Below are 16,190 nucleotides of genomic sequence, written 5' to 3'. Positions count from 1 at the left end.
CCGTTGCATTTTAGGGGGGAAAAGGCCATCAGGGAGTTTCCAGGTGGCCCAGAGCTTCCCCACAGAACCTGTCCTCTCTGGGACGCTCAGGTGTTCCATGGTCTTACCAGCAGGTGAGGCATGGCAGCAATGAGAACATCTGGAAAACTTCATGTTTTCCTGGAAAAATTAGTTTAAAGCCCTAAAGCAGAGCCAACGAGCCATGGAAGTTATTTGATCAGTATCTTTAGCAGTACCATAGTCTTCATCACTGAAGCCTCTTCATCAGTTGCAGAATGGGGTTTTTCCATGGAGTCATGGAATCTCCCAAGTTGGATCCACAGGAATCAAGCACCACTCCTAGTACCGCACAGGACAGCCCCAAAATCCCACCATGTGCCTGAGAGCATTGTCCAAACACTTCTTGAGCTTTCTCAGGCTTGGAGCTGTGACCACTTCCCTGGGGAGCCTGTTCCAGTACCTAATTTGTCCTATTTCTTTTAAATTTGGGAAGCAGCTGGAAAGGAACTGGCACATGGAACAAGCAACCCTAGGGGCTCCAGGAGATAAATACACAAAAAATGAGGGCGAGACCCTGATGATCTGCTTGAAATTCAACTAAACTGCAGGAGACCTAAGAGCCTGAAATACTTCCTGCCTTGTTTCGGTGGTCCACAGGGATCTTGCAAACAAGAGCAGGATCAAGTACTGGTATGATTATTGCAGGATCCAGATGTTACACAGGACAAGCTTGAGAGGAAATTCAGCTATTTGGAGACACTAATTCCTCAAGCAAATATCAGTTGTTGGTGATGGAGCTGGGAAAAATAAATAACCTTAACAGCTATACCCCTGGAAGCCCTCAAGGTGCAGTGGGGCAACTCTCTTTAAAAACTCTCTGATATCGTTTATGAATTGGACTTGGATGATCCTTGTGCATCTTTTCCACTTCAGCATATTCTGTGATTACCCCATTTCACTGCTGCCCTTTGGAAATGCAACTTTTGGATGAGACTTTTCCAGGCTCTATTTAGTGCATCAGGACATCACTGTGAGACACTCCACGAGCGCAAAGGTTCTGTCTCCTCAGACTAGAGCTGCTTCCCACCTGAAAAGTGAAGGCAACTCATAGTGCTGGCAAATTGTTCCCTAAAAATGATGTTTTTATTGGAGTTCTTCCCTCTGCTGTGAGCCACAGGAGCAGGAGGGAAATCACAGTGCTCTGAGATCAGAGCTCTATTTTGGTGTTACGCAGAGCACACTTACTCCTGTTGTTAGATGTGTTCAAGTGACTTCCAAAATCTACCACTTCAGACACCCATAGCTAAATAGAATGATATTTGAGCAGAAAAGTGAAGAATCTGGGAATTCCAAAGTTCTGAAACACCCCTGCAACTCAAGCAGTAAACCCACAGTGTCACAGTGTCCCAGAGGGAAACACCTGGGCAAAATTCAGGCTGAAGTTTGATGACAAGTATCATTTAACCGCTGCTTTTTGGGGAAAGTGGAGGTGAGGCCATCTTCCCTCTTCCAGGTGTTTGGAATAGGAGAACATCTGGACAACGGACAGGTTGAGGATGGGGAGCTGCCTGCTCCAGAGCTGCACGAGAGTGTGAAGCACAACAGAGCCATCTGCAGAGCTCCCTCTCTTTTGAGGTACTAATTTCTTCTGAAGTGGGGCCTTTCCTTGTCCCTTTCTCAGAGGGATGAGGGGGAAAAATGGGAAGTTAATTGCTAATTCCAGAACAATATGTCTCTGTGTCTGCTGAGCTCCAGCCTCTGTCAGGTGGTGACACAGCCGAGATGCAGCATTTGGGCTTTTTCTCCCCTTACTAACTGAGAAGAACAAACCACCAAAGCCCCGAGATCTTCCTAGCCCAAATTCTGCTCTGTTTTTTGGGAAAGGGATGACATCCCTTTCTGCCTGAGCAGCAGCACAACAAGGATCTTTGTCCCCAACTTGGGGACAATTTGGGTTGTGGCAGCACCTTGCTGAGGTTGTACCTGTTGGTAAATGGGGTTGTAAAGCCCCATGGCTGTAGGAGAGCCGGGCCAGGAACCAGCGGGGGTTAGGATTGTCCCTCATTGCACCCCTCACCTCCAGGTACTGGGGTGGGACAGGCACACACAGCTGAGCCAGAGCTAAGGGGAAAGAAGGAAAAAAGAGGATTTCACCATTAACACAGGGGAAACAGGGAAAAGGATCTTTGCATTTTCTGACTCTGAGTTTCAGGAGTGAAAACTTTAGTTGTCCCACAGGAGAACGGGGAAGAGCCCCAGCATCTCACTGCGGGTCAGGCTGGGAGAAGGGTTTTTGCACTGCAGGCTCAGAGCTCTCTGACTTTCAGGAACAACTGTGGTGAGTTTTAAAAAGTCACAGGAAATCTGAGAGGAGAAATCCCCCAGCAGTGCCGCAAGGGCAGAGAAAGGGAACCTGGAGCTCTGGTGTCTGTGATGACAAGAGGCTGGCACCACCTCTTTTTAATCCAAGTGGGGAGGCAGTGCATCCCTGGGAACATCAGAGCTTCCTGCACAGCCACAAACCGATGGAGAGCTTCCATTCCACCGGCAGCTTGCAAATATGCATGGAAGCTTAAGCAACAGCCTTAATCCGAGTAAGCTCACACACTAAGAGCAGCAGTGTGGAGGATCCTGCACCGACTGGTTCCTCGGCCGGGCCTCAGGGAAGGACTTGGCTGCAGGGAAGAGCCCGGCTCATCTGCGAGGGGGAGGATGGCCCCACCTTCCCAAACAGCCTCGTGGCCGCAGATGGGGATAAACCCATCCTTGGGTCTTTATGTGACCCCTGTCTGACTATAGTGACAGGGCTGGGCTAAAAAGTCTTTAATTCAGCACATTTCAGCTGCATCCCATGAGGATCCTGCTTTTTCCAGGCATATCCTCCACCAAGAAACATCCCCAAATCGAGCTGTGTGATCCCATCCCTCTTGATGTCTCTGCAGAAAAGGTGCTGGTGCTGCACTTGCTTGCTGGTGAAGAGATGGGTTTTGGTGGTCCCCTCCTTTTCTTCCCCCTTCCAGGGTTAACCCAGTAACTGCAAAAGGCCAAATAAATCCCTGGTGGAGCTCCATGGACTGACTTGGAATTCTATTACACCAAAAAAGCAAATTGGCTGTGAGTGTTCAGGTCTGCAGCAAGCCAGCTGTGGTTACAGAGGCAGCTTCCTCTGAGATTTCTGTTTAAACATCAGCATTTTCTCATTTTTATCTGGGTGAAAACTTCCCCTTTTCCCATTGGAAGAGCCAGAAGGGATTCAGGCTGGAAGAGAGGGCTCTGCCAGGACAGAGCTGTCACACAGGACATTACCTACCTGGAAAAATCAAAATTACTGTATTGGTGTCTCAGGGAATCATCTGCAGCTTTTTGGTGCTGTTGCTGCTACAAAGGTTTAATTTACCATTTATTTTATTTTAGTTTTAGAAAAGTTCATGCTGTTTATATCCGATACTGTCTATGAAGCAGCAGTGCCAAGTAAGTTCAGCAAATGAAAGGGGACTGCTGTGTTCTCTTTCTTATTTCACCTCCTATCTTAACACTTTAAAGTGCTTTAGTAAGGGATATATAATAGATATAATATATGTAATTTATTGATGGAGGGAAAAAACAGAGGGACAATGAGAATAGCTCAGTGGGGACCAGCATGGTCAGGAAATGAGACTGGATTAAATTAAAGCAGAAAATCATGGGACTAAGAGTTAAGAACATCCCTGAGTGTTACGGTGGATGGAGGTGAATGTGTGTACTTCAGTACATTGCGAAATCAGGATTAAAAACAAGAACTCTGCTTTATGAGCTGGGCTGTGGCAGGGAGTGACAAACTCGCATGCACAGGAAGGATAAATGTCCTGCCTTGCGTTCCCAAGGTAGCCATTCTTTTATGAAGTGTGATTCACAAAACCAGGGAGGCTGAGGGGATCGCAATGCGAAACACATGTCCCAGAAAGTCAGGATGGGAAAGCAAGTAGCAATTATGGGACCATCTGTGCTGTGGGATCGGCTGCGGCAGAACCAGCACCGGTCCTTCACCCCTCTGCGGGTTGTTGGGCTGGAGGAAACACTTCAGCTGTGGTCTGCTTGGAAAAAAATCAGTGGGAACAAACCCATGGCTGCTTGTACAACTCCTTGCACAGAATTAATACAGGCAAAACCTAATAAGAAATCCCAAAGGCACCACTCAGCCGATCTGCATTTCCAGAGAAACAGCTGCATCAGCAGGAAATCCTCATCTCTCTTTTGTGTCCCTCAGGTGGGTGGGAGCTTATGCCAGCACACACAGACATGGGGACAGGGACATGCCTCAGTGGGGCAGATGTGTCTGCTCCTTCACACTCCTGCCAGAACAGGGACACAGGGACATTCCTGATTTCCTATGTGAAAAGGAAACGTCATTCCTGGATGCTTTACTGTTTCCTTGTCCCCAAGTTCCCAAAGATGTCCAGCACCCTGAGACCCACCCAGAATCCCATTCAGAAACTTTTTCAGCTCTGAGGGTTGTTTTTCCTTCCTTACTTTCAGCAGCTGGAGGCAAGATCAGCACAAGGAGGAACTGATATCTCTGTGAGCTTTTTGTGGAACATCAGGAAAAGCTTCAAAATCTTCATTAAGACAATAACATCTCAGGGTTGAGGGGAGAGACGTACACACACACACACACACACACACACACATATCTGTTAATTCTTTGCCTCATCCCAAGGGTTGGGGGGTAAATTTGGGCTCAACACTCACAGTCTGAAGCTGCTGCATCTCCATTCCTTGTTGGCCATACATCAGGCACCCAGTGAGAAGGTTTGGAGTTCCCCTGTGCAAATCTCCCTCTTAGGGACATGGTTTAGTGGTGGCCTTGCAAGTGCCGGGGGAATAGTTGGACTCGATGGTCTTAAAGGTCTTTTCCAACCTAAACGATTCCACGATTCTATGATAATCCTATTAGCATTAACATGGGCTGTGTGGCTAAATCCCCACATTCTGCACAGAAATTGAATCCCTGAGGGGTTGGCTTAAAATAACAAATACTCAGAAAGGGAGAGATGGGGGAAAATGAGGGTTTGTCCGGTGATGGTGTCTCCTATGGGAAGTAAATCAGGCAGTGCTCGGGGATTTGGAGCTGCTGTGGAGAGTTGTCTGTGCTGGGGATGGATCTGGAGGATGTGCAATTGGCTGGGGAAAATGCTGTTCCCTGGGTGGGCAGCACCTCCTTAATTTCCTTTCCTACATCTTTCCTCACTCTTGTTTGATAGCAGTGAGAGAGAAAAAGGAAAGGAAAGAAGGAAGGGTCAGTGCACCTTTTCCTCCAGACACTGAAACACAGGATGAGATTTGAGGGACAGGGCTGCACAGGGGACAGATCATCAAGCAAGTGCTGGCGCTGTGGGGAGGGCGTGGAAATAGGCTGGTGCAGAGACACCATAGCAGGGTAGGAACAGCCATGCTCAAAAAGCTGGAAAACAGGCAGAGCTACCACAGCCATCGATGTTTAGGTCCTTTCCACATGTCCAGTGGCAGGATCTTCCCATGGGATGCAGTGAGGGATGACAAGGGCTCTGGACAATGGGGGAGCTGCTGCAGAGGAGGATGTGGGCCCCATGGCTGTGAGTGGCCAGTCTCTGGGCTCAGCCACAGGCTTATCCCAATGTTCTGGCTGCTGCAGCCCTTGCAAAAATAGTCATTAACCCAAATATCCTCATTAGATCCTCACGTGAGGACTTGTAGTTCACCAAAGTATTCCTGCAGTGTGAAGATTTCTGCTCTTTTGAGATACAAAGGTGCCTGGAATAAAGGGAACTTTAATTCAGGAGACCCTGGATGATAGTGATCACTCTTGGCCTCACATCTAATGACCAGTTTATTCCTCAGAAGTGTCCATGAAGTGAATGGTGGCACAGCCTTGCTAGTGTCCCGGCTCAGAAAGCCCCAGTGGGTTCACACTCAGCCTGGAAACCGACCAAACTTAAACAAAGTGGGTTGTTCATACTGTTTGGACAGAGCCTTGGATCAAAACCCATTTATTCTGCTATTACTATTCATTATTCCCTCCAGTGGTACCCTGGATGTTTGAGCTGGGATCTGCTTAATCCCGTAAAGCCCAGCTTCTCCTCGTGCCAGAATGGGGAACAAAGTCATAATTCTCCATTCGCAGCCTCCCAGGCTGTTGCCATGGGAATGATGCAATGTTCCCAATTCCTGGGGCTGCTGTCCTGCCAGTTCAGGTAGGAGAAGCCACTTTCCCGAGGGAAGAGTGCCCTGGATTGAGTGCTGTGCTTTGACAATTAGCCAGGGAGGTTCCGGATCGCTCCATCAAAGTGACAACTCCGCACTCACCTGGATTCTGAATTGGAAATGAAGCCCTGGGCAAGCCTGGCTCACTGGGGGTACATGGAAGTGCCGGATCTGTACCTTGGGGTCCTCAGGTATTGACAGTCTTGCTGTGCTCTATTTACAGCTTTCTCCAGTATTGGCCACCCACATCCAGGTCCCATCCCACTGTCCCCAGCTCCTTATCACCAGTGACACCCCAAAACAGGCTTCCTTCCCAGGAACCCATGCCTGGGGCTCCTTGCAGCCTCGAGCATGTGCCTGGGCTTCAGCAGGATCTAGTGAAGGCTTTTGAAGTACAAAAATCCCCGGGGGGTCCTGAGGATGCATTTGGATGTGAGGGGCCGGTGTGGTAAGAACTTCCCAAACTTCACCTGAGAACAGTAACCCTGATAAATCCTCTTTATTCCATCACTGTGGTCAGAGATTGCCCCAGCCCTGCCTTATCCCCAAAACCAGGGGGAATTGGGGTGCAGGTCTGCTCAGAACACTGGTATAGGTTCCAGCCAGGCTCCACTCCATAAGAGCACCTTTCTGAGTTTATGGGAGGAAAAGTTGCTACTAAGTGTCACTTAGTGTAAAGTTCAGTTTGTCCTGTGAGAATCCAGAGCTGTACGAAGTTTCAAAGCTAAACTGGGGAACAAAGCAGGTCCTGATGGGAGCCTTGTCCAAACCTGTGGAGATAAAACTGGTTAAAAGTCACCCTCTTTCCCCCCACTTCTTTTCCTTCCATAAACCCAATAAAAGTGAAGCCCCAAACCCTTGGAGATGTCTCCTCCCTTTCTCCTATCCTTAAGACTTCAAAGCATAACCTGAAAATTCCATCAGTGCATGTTTACTCCTATGCCTTGCCCTAAATTTGGGTCTGAGTGGATCAGCTCTGTACCAAACATCCTTGTGCTGTTAACATCCCTGTCACATTAGAACCTGTGCAGCCCTGGACTGCCCAGATTGGTGCCTCCTCACCCAGCACTGAGGGTTGGTCCAGGCAAATCCTTCCTGCTGCACAGGGACTGGATTTGGAGAGCTGACCGCTTCCTCTCTTTAAAACAACACCCTTGATCCAGGGAGATTGAACACAGGGGACCAAACAGGAGGCTGGTGCCGGGGGAAGCCCAAGGCTGGAGCTTGGCTGTGCCTTTGGGAGAGAATTTTCCAGCAAGCAGTGCAGCACAGTGGGTCTGTGTCCAGCCCAAACAGCCTTTTGTCCTTCCCAAAATGTCACACGAGGCCTAAAGCCTTCCTAAAGTCAGGATATGTCTCATTTCAGCTTCTTCATCCACACATCCAGTTTCCTCAGCAAAGAGGGAAATTCAAGGGTTTGATGTGATCTCTGTGTGACAAACCCACGCTGGCTTTTTTATCACCTGGTTATCTGCCAGGTACTTCAATAGATCTAAAACCTCCTGTACTCCAGAAGCTTCCCAGGCATCAAAGCACAGCTGAGCACTAAATAATCCCCTTGGTCTTTCTCTTAGCACTTGGGAAGAGGAGTAGGAGTTGATCTCCTCTGTGGGACAGGATGTCTGATGGCTCAGAAATCGCTGGATCCTGAAGCTCTTCAGCATCGTCAGCACCAGATCCAGAGGCACAGAGGTCTCTCAATTCCCTCTAACTTCTCTAGCCAGCCCCCTGCCCTCCCTCCTGCTCCTCTATCCCTCCGACCCAGCTCTGCGTGACGATGGAAACTGGGTTAATAGATGAAAGAGGAATTGCTAAAGCAAATATTTTCTTTCCAAAGCTCTCTTCATTAGCTATAAACACAGGGAACCGCTGCGGATAACCAAAGTGTTTTAGAGGGTTGTGGCTCTGTGGTGAAAGCAGGGATTGGGACACACGGATTTCTGATTTTTTCTTAAAACCAGCATTGCTCCAGCACCTTATCCCTGCTTTGTGGCCTGTCCCTAGGGCTGGAGAGGGAACTGTGGCACAGGTCCAGCATGGTTCTTTCTTCCCACAAGCACAGCCAGGGCAGAGGATATAATTAAATCCTGATAATCCCAATTTGGTGGGCAAAGATGTCTGGGCACCTTTCAGGGGACACATCACCCTTCAAAAACAACCCCCTGGCAAGAAAAAAAAATTGTGTCAGCAACAGTGGAGCAACAAAACTCAAGGAGCAATGAGCACAAGATGCTCCCTGCACTTTAACATCCTCCTAAGAGCAGTGGTGATGTATAAATCCCCCCAGCCTTTGGGAAAAGGGAATAAAAATGTGATTTGAACACCTGAGGGGCATTAAATCCCCAGGAGTTTTTCTGACGTCTCTTGTCCTGAGCTGGAGCCAGCTCATCAACCCGGCTTTGCCGTGATTATAATCCTTAATTTCTGATTTTCCCACCTGCACTATGTTTCATGAAATTTTAAAGCTAATGCTCTGCCAAACTCAAATGGCAGGGGAGCAGATGTTTAAGTGCAGCCGAGGATGAATAAATTATGGGGCTTGTGGCTGTATGACGAAGGAGGGAGAGGGTGGATGGCTCCAAATAGGGAGATAATTGATTTAAATGACATTGTCCGTTGGAGTCACCTGGGATCAGCTCCTTGGGCACAGACAGAAGAGATGCAGCAATTAAAGACACTGGTCTGAGCAGAAGTGACTTGCCTCTGTGCAGACTGTGCTCAGTCTTTCCTTTTTGGCATGTTCTGTGGCTTTCCTACCTCTTTATCCCACTTCAATATCAGGCAGGGAGAGGAAAATGAGGCTGATTTTGGTCTTGGCCCACTTGTAGTTGAAATGAGCCTGTTTGGGTTATCCTGGGGCTCTGGGAGGGAATTTCCTGAGCCTTTAAAACATGTTTTAAATGTTTTTAAACATTTAAACACCCACAGGGAAGGGTGTAATAATCATTGATGGTTGGACACCAAATCCAGACCCAGAAGCACCAAACTGCATTTTTTAATCACGAGATGGGTCAAAAATGATGATGACTCAGGAACCCACAGGACTTTTACTCTTCTCTGCTACAGACAACTGTAGCAACCTTGGGCAAGTTACTTAACCCCTTAGCATGGCCCAGTCTCTCCAGTGGAGAAGATGGTCACCTGGCAGGGGTAAAAAATTCCCCTGGCAAACCCATAGCTGCCACAGAGGGAAGGATTCCTTAGAATCCCAAGATCTTGCTAATCCATGAGCCCTCTCCTCCCAAGGGATGCTGTGGCTGGTTCTGCTCTGTGCCCTTCCAAGGACCTGCATTTTGGGGGCTCAGTGCCACCCCTGCCCTCACAAATCACAGCCCAGGGGTGGGACCTGCCTGAACTTGCAGCATTTTTTGCATTTCACCAAAACCGGATTTTTTTCCAGCTCAAACCAACCCTGCTGGAACACATTGGTTTTTCAATCATCTCTGCCTGTTTGTGGCTCTTGGTGGCTTCCTGGCATGAGCTCCATGCCAGAGCACAGCCTCTCTCCAGGTGCACCCTGGTTTTGGAGCAGAGGCAAATCAAGCAAAAAGCATGAGGCAAAGGATTCCTGCCTCTGAGGATGTTCAGCTCCAGCTGGACCCAGGACTGGTGGCAGAGGAAGGGAGACCCAGTCTGCTGCCAGCAGCAGTTTTGGGGCACTCAGGGGTGCTGAGGTTCTGACTTGCCTGGAAATGATACCAGGCAAAAAGGGCTTGATCCTGCCTATGGCTCCTGGGAGATGCTGCCATGGAGAAAACAGAAGTGAAGGAGGTTTTCTAAGAACAAAAGCAGCCTGTGGAAGCTGCAGGAAGACTTCCAGTTTTCCAAGATATGCTGAGTAAATATACAGCAGGGTGGGTTCTCCTGTGTGCTGTGATGCAGAAACCAGTACCAAGTCCCAGGGATATAGTGGACACAGTGATCCTTGCAAAGGGAGTGACATCCCATCTCAGCAGGGAAGTGAGAGCCAGGGCTGCCCCCAGAGCAGGAGATGGTCCCCATAAAGATTCAGGAAAGACCTTACCAGCCTTAGGTTCCACACACCATCACGGTCCCACGAGGGAGCTCTGCAGAGCCGTGTTGGAAACGCTGGCTCTTGGGAACACCAGCCCCAGGTGAGCGTGTTCAGCACTGACACAACACCAGTTCCTTGGGGAAATGGGGCCTAGGGGAGCTGCATGGAGGTTCCCAGTGCTGGAAGCTTCAGCTATGCCCAAACAAAACAAAATCACCCCTGGGGATTTCCTGAGCATGTCTGGTTGGCAGGGATGGGGCCAGGCCATCCCCTCTCTGCAGCTCCCTCTCCTCATGCCAGCCAGAGTACCCAGGTGCTAAATCAGAGTCGGGACCCTGCTGGGCTGAAAAAATAACAATTTGCTTTTCTCCTCTGCATTGCACTGACCAGGCAGCTGCCACTCTTTGCTTTCCTTCAGACCAGCACTGGGCTTGTCCCTCCGGAGAAGCTCCAAGCTCTGCAACAACACACAGAGAAGACACAGGCTGTTTCTAATGCCCCTGGCACAGGTTGGCTCATGGGAGGAACATCGATCCAATACAGCCCCCTTCACCCTGCAGATACCCAGGGCATGTGGATTATTTTCATCTGACCAACAGCTGCAGGAAAATACACTCACTCCTGCCCTCTCTTCTAGGAGGCAGCTGCAGCAGAGGGCTTGAAAATCCTCCTCTGGTCAGTCCCAGCTCTGCCACCAGACAGCCCCACACAGGAGGGGGCTGTGCTTGTGCCGAGCCCCTCAGCCCACTGAGACACCTTCAGAAGCTCCCTATTCTCTCTCTGCCCTGCCCCATGTGGACAGTGCTGGGGACAGAAGTGATGTTCCATGGATGAGCTGAGCAGGGTGATTCAGTGCTCATTGTAGAGCCCAGAGAGACCGAGGTGCCTCAGTACCTCTGGGTGACAATGCTGAGTGATCCAAGTGCCACTCTGATCCTCGTGCTGCAGGGCACATCTATCTGTCATTGTCCCTACCAGAGAAGGGCTGCGAGCAGAAACAGCAGGATCAGAGAATCCCAGAATTATTTAGGTTGGAAAAGATGTCCAAGATCATCCAGTTCAACCGGTGACCAAGCCCCACCTTGTCAACCAGACCAGAGCACTGAGTGCCAGGTCCTTTTGTTCCTTGAACATATACAGGGATGGTGACTCCACCACTTCCATGGGCAGCCCATTACAATGCTGGACAACCCTTTCCATGAAGAAATTCTTCCTGAAAAGTACCTTTCCTCCTGCTTGAGGAACAGCAGTGGCCAAGGGCAGGGTGCCCTGCAGGCAGCGCTACTTCAGTTTCAGGTTTGGTGGGGACATCGTCTCCTGCCCATTTTGGCAGCTCAGCGCTAGAGCCAGCAGGGTGGTTTGGGGAGAGCTCGTGCTCTGAAACTCTTCAGCCTCTTCCGAGGTTCACAATCATCCCCTTTCTCCTGGATGCATTTGGAATGACAGATCCTCAGACAGACCCACACCTCCGGGTCTGCCCGGAGCTCCACGTGCCAAGGGGGAGCCGGCTGCCGTTCCCCCACTGCCGGCTCCCTCCTCCCGCTGGCACTGGGCCGCCTGCCATTTCCCTTTGGCCTGCACGCTGCTCCAGCCTTTTTTCCCCCCATTCAGGCTGACAACTGGGCCTCAGCATCAGCTGCTTGTTGCTCAGCATCAGCCTTTCAGCAAACAGCAGGTGCAAGCGGGGCGACCCTGGGCTGCGCTACAGTAATCCCGCAGCCCCCCGGGCCTCCCTCGCACAATATTGTGCCCTCGGCTCAAGAATGTTTTTGTCTCCCCTTCACAGTTGTGAATTCTTGTATAGATTGAAAAGAAATCTCTTTCTAATCTTCCTGCGGGGCCGTGGCTGGGAGGAGCGGGTGCCTCGCTGCGAAGGGAGCGTGGCCGGCACAGCTGTGCGGGAGGAGCGGGCAGCTGCCGGCCAGGACGCAGGGATAGAGCGGCCAGGACACAGGCACAGAGCGGCCAGGATGCAGGGATAGAGCGGCCAGGACGCAGGGATAGAGCGGCCAGGACACAGGCACAGAGCGGCCAGGACACAGGCACAGAGCGGCCAGGACGCAGGGATAGAGCGGCCAGGACACAGGCACAGAGCGGCCAGGACGCAGGGATAGAGTGGCCGGGACACAGGCACAGAGCGGCCGGGACGCAGGAATCGCGTCCTCCCTGACTGCATCCGTGACAGCCGACACACGTGGCTCCGTGGGCTCTCGCTCCAGCCTGGAAAAGAAACCGACTCATCACCCAGATGAGCAACACGGAGGTGACAAAGCAGCAGGTCCCTGCTCCGGCGGCGGCGTTGAACCGCAGCGAGCGCTGCCCGGAGCCCCGGGGAGGTTGAGGCGAGCGGGATCCTAAACACACAGGGATTTTGAATAACACATCGTACTGGGCTGCAGGAGGGAAGCGGGAGGGAGGCTCGTGAACAAGGATGGAGCATCACCGTAGGGCTTGGCTTCAGCACATCTCTGTACAGTGAAATCAGGACGCGATGACACTTTCGTTATGTGTCACCCTGTACTGAAATTGCTCAAAGCCCTGCACGGCAGGGAAACACCATCCTTCCCACAGGTTACCAAAGCCTCCCTTCCGCTCCTGGACCAGCTCCACAGGCAAGAAACCACATCCTCTGTCCCACATACACATGAGCACACTCTCGTGCTCGAGCTCCCCATTGCCCTGAAAGCAGGAGGGACAGGCAGTGGGACAGAGCAGGGGACAGAGGGGCTCTCCAGAGAGCTGCTGAGAGGGAGCCTGTGGTCCCACAGCAATGCAGTAGGCTGGAAATCCCATCTGGCAGCCCCAGTGGAACTCAGGACATCTTTTTGGGGAGGTAAACCACCACACCCAGGTCCCTGTGGAGGATTGGGGAGAGCCACTGCCTTGCCTGAGGTGCTGTGCAAGCATGAGTTCCACTCCTACATCCTGCACCTCTTGGTTTGGTTTGACCTCGCTTGACAAGGAAAGATTTGCTTTAACCACAGTCCAGCCCCGTGACGGGGCCGTGGCTCCCTGGGCAAATGGGCTGTAAGCCCAGCTGGCCCCACAGACCCTCTGCAGCAGTTTCACCTCACAAACAGATTTTAACTCCGTATCCCTGGTGTATTCATAAAGCAAACAGTTCTCTCATGCTGTAGGCAGCCTGACAAACACAGCCTCTGTTTAAACTCAAGCTCTGTCCAAAACTGGAAGGAGCCGTGGTCCCTTCTGCCCTGAGAAGCATGAGGCAGAACACTGGACATATCCAAGCCCATCTTCCCCACTGTATCTTCCACTTGTCCCTCGAGTTTCTGGATCAAACACTGGCAGAGTCCCAGCTCAGTGTGAGCCCAGATTTTCTACCACAAGCTGATTACTGAGTCCAACCTGTGCCCGACCCCCACCTTGTCACCCAGCCCAAAGCACTGAGTGCCACATCCAGTCATTCCCTGGACACCTCCAGGGATGGGAACTCCATCACCTTCACCTTCCTGGACATCCCCTTTCAGTGCCTGTCCACTCTTTCTGTAAAGAAATTCTTCTTAATATCCTACCTACCTGAACTTCCCCAGTGCACCTTGAGGCTATGCCCTCTCTTCCTGACACTAATTTAACCTCATTCCGAATCCCACACCACTGAAATAAACTCTGTTACTTTGTAACGTGGGTTTGCACAGACAGGTTTTGGTACCCAGAGGGCTACAGGGGTGGCTTCAGTGAGAAGCTGCCAGGTTTCCCCATGTCCAGCAGAGCCCATTCCAGGCAGCTCCAAGATGCTACTGGCCAAGACAAAGCCTAGCAGGAATGGTGGTGAACCTCCGGAATAACATACTTAAGAAGAAAAAAACTCAACTTATTAGGCAGATAGAATTGGGTCCAGACTAGAGTAGGGTGAGAATATGTGAGAGGAACAGCCCTGCAGACAGCAAGGTGTGGTGTGGTCAGTGAAGAAGGAGGGGCAGGAGGTGCTCCAGGTGTGAGCTGAGATTCCCCCACAGCCTGTGGTACAGAGCATGGTGCAGTTTATCCCCCCGCAGCCCATGGGTGTGCAGAGATCCACCTGCAGCCTGTGGAGGACCAGGGAGATGCCTGAGAGGAATCTGCGAGCCTGTAGGAAGCCCAGGCCTGTCCAGGGACCTGCAGACCCATGGAGAGAAGAGCCCATGCTGGAGCAGGTTTCCTGGTAGGACTTGTGAACCTATGGGGGATCCACCTTGGAGGAGGCTGAGTCTGAAGGACTGACCCCATGGAAGAATGACCCACAATGCAGCAGGTTGTAAGAAGTTCATGGAGAGCTGTCTCCTGTGGGAGGGACCCCATGCTGGAGCACGGGAAGGGCTCCTCTCCCTGAGCAACAGCAGAAACAACTTGTGATGAACTGACTGTAACCACCATTTCCGTCTCCCTGCGCTGCTGTGGGGGGAGGAGTTAGAGCAGGGAAGGAGGGTCGGGTGGGGGGGGAAGATGTTACCTCATTATCCTGCTCTGATTTTGTTAGTAATAATTTCAATTAACATATCAAATTCCAGTCAGTTTTGCCTGACAGTTTTGGGGTGAAGGATCTCTCCCAATCCTTATTTCAACCCATGAACCTTTGTTGTATTTTCTCTCCCTGTCCAGCTGTGGAGGGCAGTGATAGAGAGGCTTTGGTGGGTGCCTGGCACCCAGCCAGGGTCAACCCACTGCATACCTTCATGAATAATCCCCCCCACTGTTCTCCATGCCTTCTCTGCTCAGTGGCCAGCCAGCTGCAAATAGGGCAAGGATCTTGAAAAGCAGGAAAGATGCAGCACATCCAGCCCTGCCACCAGCCAAATGCTGTCAGGCCAGGGCAATTTCCATCACATATCCACAGCAGAAACCATTCGGATGATATCCAGTGGCAGATCCCCCTGTGTTTTCCCTGCTAGCTCTGCTGCTCTCCAGAGGAGCTAAAGCACAGCCCGCATGATCGCTGTAAATGTATTTCTTTGAAATGAGAATTATGGGGAAAAGCTGTGCTTGGGAAGACAGAGGGATAGGCACCGTAGCTGTTGCTACTGCCAGCCTGGATGTGCTTTGATGGGTACCAGAGCCTGCACCTCCCCTCTGCTGGGGCCCCCCAAGAGCACAGGCCACAGCAAAAGCTAAATTTATTAGTATAGTATAAAGAGTAACCCTCATTTCTGCAGAAAAGCTCTCCCATCCCTTTTCCCAAGGCAGCTGCTGTGGAAGGGAGTGAGATTTGAATAACACAACCCTGCTGAGGATTTATGAATCTGTCCCTGCCCCTGTCCCAAGATTTGTTAGATATCGATTCATTTTACCTTCAACTCCAAGGTGCTGATCAGCCTGGAAAGTGAAGGTGTTATTTATTATCTGTATTAAAACCAGACCTCTCCAGTGCTGAAGGACAGGTTTAAAAATCTCTGGGTTCCTTCCACCTTAGAAAACCTGTTTTTAACAATTTGAATCTCACACGATCCTGTCATGGCTCTGACACTCCTTAGAAAAGTTCCTCTGTCAGGAATGGATCCAGGAATCTTTTTGTGATCAAACATCAATGTCAGGTCACATAACTAAATTCTTACCTCTGTGGACAGCAATGCACTGAGTATTTCCCATATGAAGTGCACCTCAAGGTTCAGTTCCACAGCATTTCAAGATGCAGCTCAACAAAATATTCCTGACAAAGCACCTCTGTCCACCCTCTATCCAGAGACAGGCTGGAAATTAAACCCTGAGACACTTCCTGAGTGACAGCCACCCACTGAGGCAGAATAAATATGAAGCTTTAGAGGGAGGTGCTACCACCAGGACTTCAGAAGCTCTTTCTGGCTCTTTGTGACTTTTATAAACTCTTGGGGACCTACCTGGCAATTAAGCAAAGTGAACTGTCTTCAATCTGTGGCATTTTAAAATTCTGTGTTAGTCTACTGTCACCTGTTATAGACAGGAGTCAACTACAACCAAAAAAATACACACAGCTGAAGGTGAG

Source organism: Pseudopodoces humilis, chromosome 7 (assembly GCF_049639895.1).
Source record: "Pseudopodoces humilis isolate 2021_Gansu_Grassland_sample_001 chromosome 7, ASM4963989v1, whole genome shotgun sequence".
In the NCBI taxonomy this organism is placed as follows: Eukaryota; Metazoa; Chordata; class Aves; order Passeriformes; family Paridae; genus Pseudopodoces; species Pseudopodoces humilis.
This window is presented reverse-complemented; position numbering follows the sequence as displayed.